At 39.9% G+C, this 7374-nt stretch overlaps 1 non-coding gene across 1 annotated transcript; it reads right to left on the bottom strand.

Moving 5' to 3' along the window:
* Window positions 1-1792: 1792 nt before the first annotated feature.
* On the bottom strand, window positions 1793-1912 carry LOC142449675 (small nucleolar RNA SNORA61). Its single transcript, XR_012784798.1, has one exon. It is a non-coding gene; the product is annotated as a small nucleolar RNA SNORA61 (small nucleolar RNA).
* Window positions 1913-7374: the final 5462 nt, after the last annotated feature.

The following is a 7374-nucleotide window of genomic DNA, read 5'->3' as shown; positions in this document are numbered from 1 at the left end:
TGGTGTGGCAAAGAATATTGAAAGTGACATGGACAGCTAAAAGTACAAACAAATCTATTTTGGAAAAAGTACAGGTAGAATTCTTAGAGGCAGGAGAGGGAGACGAAGTATTTATATATGTTATTGAGGATGATCAATCCCTGGAGAAAGGCATCATGCTTGGTAAAGTGGAGGGACAGTAGAAAAAAATGACCTTTAACGAAAGGCACTGCCCCAGTGGCTCACCAACGGCTCAAACATAAAAACAAGTGTGAGGATGATGCCGGCCTGGGCAGTTTTATTCTGTTGTGCACAGGGCCGCCATGAATGGAAACCATCCACAGCACCTAACAGCAACCACTGCAACATCTTCCGTCAAATAGGGGCACCAGGCTATAATGTTATGTTTCTGCCCCTTAAATACTTAAAGTCCAGTTGAAATTAGTGCACTCAGGCTTTGTTTAGTGCTTAGTACAAGCTAGACTTTCTCTTCCATCATTGATAATTGTGCTAATATATGATTCAGTGTGACATCTAATCAATGGGATTGCAATCCTAACATAAACATGCTGTGCTTCATTAGCATTAGAAATGCGTATTAGCTTGTGTATTTAATTAGTGCCCTAGTTCTTCTTTATTACACAAACTCTTTATGGAACAGAAATATTTAATATAAAACAATGCTTTCTGTTTTGAGGACCAGTGGTTTAGATCGTCAAGTAGGCACCCAATTCACATTCCATAGAGAAAGCTGTTTGTAAATGTGGACGGAGGAGTAACTAATGATATTCTCAATGTGCTTTTGGATAAACAGTGTCTAAAATCTGACTCTGGGAAGGGTAATGGAATGAACACTGACTTTAGAATTAATTAGACTTGGGATCAAATCTCAAATGCTCCACTATGATTATGGCCCAAACATGTAATTCCCTGAGTCTCTTTTGCTTCATCTAAAGTAAAATACCTGTTATATTATTATGGATTAGTGAGCTGAATAATGTTATATACATTATATGCTGGCATTATAGGTATCTAATACATCACAAGCCATTAAGCAAAGACTCTGAAGCTCACTCAATCCATTTCAACCCACTCACCAGTGTGACACTGGCAAGTGGGTGAGTGAGGCATTGAAAATAGAGAATTGGCTGAAATAAACAAGGGTCAGAGGGACAGAGAAGGGAAGGTCAGACATGGATCAGGGGTAGCCTAAGGCATTGCTATAGAGTTGTGGTTTATGTTGGTGCTAGGTGTTATTAGTTGTTTCGAACTCATAGTGGCCCTATTAATAACCAAACAAAAGCATTGTAGTATGAGATTCAGTGACTAGAATCTAAGCAACATTGTAAAGGGGAAATTATTGGATGCTGTGCTGCTCTTTTCACAACTCTATTTCTTTTACAAACCTATTACTGTTGAAGTTAATTCCAAGCTCATGGGTGTCAGAGTAGAGCTATGTTCCATGTTGTTGCTGTCAGGTGCCATCTAGTCACTTCAGACTCGTGTAGATTCTATGTAAAACAATGAAACACCAGGCGATCCTCACTATCTTCACACTCATTCCTATGTTCAAGACATTGGTGTAGCCCCTGTGTCATTCCATCTTCCTCTTTTCTTCACTGCCCTGGTGGCATAGTGGTTACTCATTGGGCTACTAACCACATAGTCAATAGTTCAAAACCAGCAGATGCTTCATAGGAGAAAGATGAGACTTTCTATTCCCATAAAGAGTTACACTCTTCAAAATGCGCACAAGTTCTGCTCTGTCCTATAGGGTCACCATAAGTTGGGAATTTAAATTTTTTTAGTTTTAATATATTTGAAATGAACTTGTATGTCATGAAAGATTCCAAGTCCACTTCAGTTTTACTTTTTCTCCTTTTAAGCCACTCAGATCAATATGTAGATCCAAAGGGTAAGGAGTCTGGAGAGTTTTTTTTTCTTTCATGTAGTAATTTTTATTGTATTTTATTTCTCTGTTAAACCCTCTGTTTTTTTGGTCCTTCCTCCCCATCGCTCCCCTCACACTCTTCCTACCTTCATCCCTGGCCTCCTTGTCGTCATTGACGTCTTATCTATTGAGGTATGAACCACATTTCTTCTTTGTTTTTCCCTATAGCAACAATGATATTACATAGTTATTACATAGTTATCTTTGTAAGACTGAGTTTACTAAGAATAATGTTCTCCAGTTTTGTCTACGTCTTGACGTGTTTAAGAATGTTATTATTGTTTTTTAAATTTATGAATAAGACTCCATAATATGAATGTACCAGAGCTTGTTTAGTCTTAAATTACCCAGTTGAAAGATTGCTGTAATGAAAAATTACTTGGATTTGCATTTGTTTAAGGAAGTGCCATACTGATTTCCATAATGGTTGTCTTGGTGAGAAGTGATATCTCATTGTTGTTTTAATTTTTATTTCTCTACTTGTTGATTATCTTAAACATTTCTTCATGTGGTTATTGGTTGCCTGGATGTCATCTTTTGGTAAATTGTCTATTCATGTCTTGGGTTAATTTTTTGATTAGATTATTTGTATTTTTCTTGTTAAGATGATATAGTTTTCTTTGGATTTTGGAGGTTATTCCTTTATATAATGTATTATTACTGAATATTTTGTCCCAATCCATGGGTTCTTGGTTGATACTTTTGAATACAGTTTTTTGCTGTGCATAAATTTCACATTTTAGAAGGACATAGTACTTTATTTTGTCTTCTATAGGGTGAATATTTTTCATTTTGTTCAGTAGTGTGTTTATGCCTTGTGTCCTTAAGTTTGCTCCTGTTTTGCACTGATAGTTTTGATAATTGTGTGATATGTATTTATGTCTTTGATCCATCATGAATTTATTTGTACATTGTGTGAGGTCCTCGTCTCATTTCATTCCTTTGCAGGTGAAGATCCAATTTTTCCACCACCATTTGTTCAACAGACTGTCTCATGCACATTTAATGTGTTTTAGTTCTTTATCATAAATTATGTACATATAGGTACTTGATTGTATTTCTGTGTTTACTATTCTAATCCATTGTTCTTCATATTTATCACTGCACCAGTATCAGGCTGTTTTGATTGCTGTGGTTATATAGTATATCTTAAGGTTCAGGAATGAAAGACCTTCTACTTATAATCAATCAATTAATCAATTAGCAGTTGGGATTTAATACATATATCACATCATCCAAATTTCAGTCATGTCAAGTCAATGTACACTTGTTACCACAATCAGTTTTCAAACATTCTTTTTCAACGTGGACTCCTTGACATTGTCTCCCTTTTACCCCACCACACCCCACCTACACCACGGTACCCATCTCCCCCAAATCCCTTATTCTACTTGCTGTCCCTCTAGGTTCATCGACCCTAGGTTTCATGTACCTAAAACCAGAAAAGCATATAATACAGCTTCAGGAGGGTGACCTCCATTAGGATAACAGCTCTGAGAAACACTCTATAATGAACAGACAACAACCAAAGAAAACATTACAAACCCCAAAATGCAGAAAAATTAGAAAACCAGATCAGGTTCAGCCCACATCTTAGGGGGGATCTACTGACAGAGTTTTAACTGTTCAGGGAAGGTTCATGCCTTTGCATTTCTAGCTTCCTCTCTCACAAGCACTCTGTTTAGAGACCACTATCCTCTCGTCCCTCAATTTTAGGTAAGGGGAGTTCTCTGGAAGCTTATTTCCTGAGTAGTTCCACTTTGTTCACACCAGATTCTCACAATTTAGCCTGTGATTCTGATGCCTCTTTCAACTCCGGGTTATATGCATTCCCCTCCTTCAGTGATTGATGATGATGGGTTTCTTTCATGTGGACTTGGCTGACATCTCATTCAGATGGCTGCTTGTTTGGAGACAAACCTTTAAGACCCCAGACCTATTTTATCTGATAACCAGGCACCATCTAAAATTCTTCACCACCTTTTGCTATAGCACCCGTATCCTTTGTGTTCCCTTCTTGAGGACAAGTATCAAACAGAGCCATGATGTAAGACCTAATTGTTCTTACGTTGGAGCAAAGATTTAATGAGTTCCCTAAACCCATTTCTGAATCTATGCCGTTTTTTTTGCTCTAACTTAGGAGTTAATACATATGTCATATCATTCCATAGTTCAATTACAGCAAACAAAATTGTAAAATTTATTTCTTAAGCAGTCTCCAAACATGCTTTTCCTTCCCAGACTTCTTGATATAATCTCCCTCTTATTTCCTTCACCCTTGTATATCCCCTTTCCCCCTGAAACCCTTGTTATATTTGCTTTTCCTATAGGCTCAACTTCCGTGGGTTTCATTTACTGAAAAACAGAGAAATAAATAACAGTTTCAAGAGGGTGACCCCCAATGGTGATGCACCTCTAAGATACACCCTAATATGATCAAGCATAAGCAAAATATAACAGAATGACTGTCACAGGGTTGCCAGAATAATATGAACATTAATACAGAATACAGGGTGCTGATGTAGCAAGACCTTGTTTGTCCGCCAACCAACAGTACACCACTGTCTGTACAACTGTCTCTGCTTCCTTGGACATCATGTATTTTCCGGCTTAAGTCCTCAGGTTACAAGTGCAACTGTAGTAGAGTCCAGTTCACCCAGTGGAGTTCTTGTATAGGGTCTCACCGATGCAGCCTCTGGAGCATACCATGCACCCCGAAGATCCAGGAAGTGTCCCAGCATTCCACCTGGCCTGGGTTCCCAGGATACCCCAGACGCCCAAGGTCAATTCCGCCCACCCTTTGCACACCACTAAAGACCCTCCCAACCTAATGTTCTCAAGAGTATACTCAATATCTCCTCCCCCACCTGGTCAGTCCTCCCTCAATAGACACGCACCTGTTTTCCCCCAAATGTGACTGTTTCTTCCTTTTCCTGCGCTGCCCCTCCCATCAGTAGGCCCTCATCCCTCTGACAAGGCCACCTGGCTTCCACTCAGCAAACAGCAACCCTCCTCCATCTTTTTGATCCCAGCTCTCATGAGGCACTCTAGCCAAGTAATCTACACTAGTCTGACCTGGAGTGGATGACGTGTGGTTCACTGGAACTGGTCTGCTCTTTACCAGGCTGACTGGTCCCAGCCAAAAGACTGGAGGGCCTGCAAGTTTGAGCTTGTGCCCATTCTGCTACTTGTTTCTACTTCAGTGCACGCAGACAGTATTTGCCCTTTTGTGCTTGACTAACTTCACTCACCACACTGTCATCCAGATCCCTTCAAGACTTGAGGTGCTTCCTGGATTCATTGCTATTTTTTTAGGGATGGGTGGTATCCATTGTGTGTATGTACCAGAGTTCTTTAATCCGCCCTTCTGTTGATGGGAATTTAGGCTGTTCCTAGCTTCTTGCTATTGTGAAATGTGCTGTGATGAACACGGGGCAGAAAATGTTTGTTCATGTTCTGTTTCTTATTTTCTTTGGGCAAATGCCCAATAATGATATTATTGGGTCATATGGTAGTTCAATTAGCATCTGTTTTAGGTATCACCATATCAACTTCCATAGTGGCTGTATGGATTTACAAGACCATCAGCAGTGGATAAGAGTTCCTTTCTCACCACACCCTCTTCCACATTTGTTGTATTCCGTTTTTTAAAATTGAGCTACAGTTATGGGCCTTATGTGGTCTCTCATTGTTGTTTGACTTGCATTTCCTGGATAGTTAATGTCTAGGAACATTTCCTCATGTGTTTATTAGTCATTTGGGTGTCATTCATTGTGAATCATTTGTTCTGCTCTTTTACTCACTTTCTGAGAGGACTATTAGTTTTTTCTTCTAAGATGGTAAAATTCTGTAGATTTTAGAATTATTCCATTGTCTTTTAAATGTTGTTACTAAATGTGATAGGCTTATTGTGTCAACTAGACCGATAGGAACATGTACATGGAGTTTAATCAGGTCGCAGCTTGGTCGTAAGATGACTGAAACAAAGATAGCCAGTATCCCCTCTCTCTCTTGCTCCCTGGTGATTGGACCAGCAGGCTGCTGCTTTAACTAGTTGTCTGCCTCGACTCAGGTGCTACACTACCTGTGGGTCAAGGCAAAAAGTGGATCCTGTCACTGTGCTTGTGTTTGAAATCCCATTGGGGCCTGCATTGCTAAGTTCTCGAGCTACTGACTGTTGCTGTCCCACCCTGCTATCTGTAGCCTGCCTTACCTAAAGGAAGTTTCTGCTGTCTACTTCCTTGACCTTGGACCCCACAGCCCACATGAGTTGAAGAAGTCCAGTATATTAACCATTCCACGAAAATGAGTTGAACGGAGCCCTCTGTACTATGGTCATACTAATTAGTTATTATATTCCTTCTCGAGGGATCGATCAAGGGCAATGTAACAGAGAAATTACTGAAACCCAAATGAAGGCTGAGCATGATAGTGGGACAAGAGCAAAGTAAAAGGAAATAGAGAAAAGAACTAGGAGGCAAAGGGCATTTATGGAGGTCTAAATACTGGCATGTACATATGTAAATTTATTTGTATGTAATAATGGGGAAATAGATCTACATGTATATATTTATAGGTTTAGTATTAAGGCAGCAGATGGACAATGGGCCTCCACTCAAGTACTCCCTCAATGCAAGAACACTTTGTTCTATTAAATTGGCATTTGTGATGCACACTTTCCCCACATGATCGCTGAAGACAAAGTGGGTGCATAATCAAATGTGGTGAAGAAAGCTGATGGTGCCTGGCTATCAAAGATATAATGTCTGGGGTCTTAAAAGCTTTCAGATAAACAAGTGGCCATCTAGTCAGAAGCAATAAAGCCCACATGGAAGAAGCACACCAGCCTGTGTGAACATGAGGTGTCGAAGGGAACAGCTATCAGGCAGCAAAAAAAAAAAAATCATATCATTGTAAATGAGGGGGAGTATAGATTTGAGACCCAAAGCCCTCTGTAGGCAACTGGACATCCCCTTACTGAAGGGTCGTGGGGAGGAGGCAAGTCAGTCAGGGTGCAGTATAGCAACAATGAAACATACTACTTTCCTCTAGTTCTTAAATGCTTCCTCCCCACCCCTATCATGATCCCAATTCTACCTTACAAATTTGGCTAGACCAGAGGATGTACACTGGTACAGACAGGAACTAGAAAAAAACACAGGGAATCCAGGACAGATGAACCACTCAGGACCAGTGGTAAGAGTGGCAATACCTGGAGGGTGGTGGGAATGTGGGGTAGAAAGGGGAATCAATTATAAAAATCTACATATAACCTCCTCCCTGGGGGACGGACAACAGGAAAGTGGGTAAAGGGAGACACTGGATAGTATAAGATATGACAAAATAATGATAATTTATAAATTATCAAGGGTTCATGAGGGAGGGGGGAATGAGGAGTTGATACTAAGGGTTTAAGGAGAAATCAAATGTTTTGAGAATGATAA

The sequence above is a fragment of the Tenrec ecaudatus genome, chromosome 5 (assembly GCF_050624435.1).
Source record: "Tenrec ecaudatus isolate mTenEca1 chromosome 5, mTenEca1.hap1, whole genome shotgun sequence".
In the NCBI taxonomy this organism is placed as follows: domain Eukaryota; kingdom Metazoa; phylum Chordata; class Mammalia; order Afrosoricida; family Tenrecidae; genus Tenrec; species Tenrec ecaudatus.
Note: the sequence above shows the minus strand (reverse complement) of the source record. Positions and strands in the feature narration are given on the sequence as shown.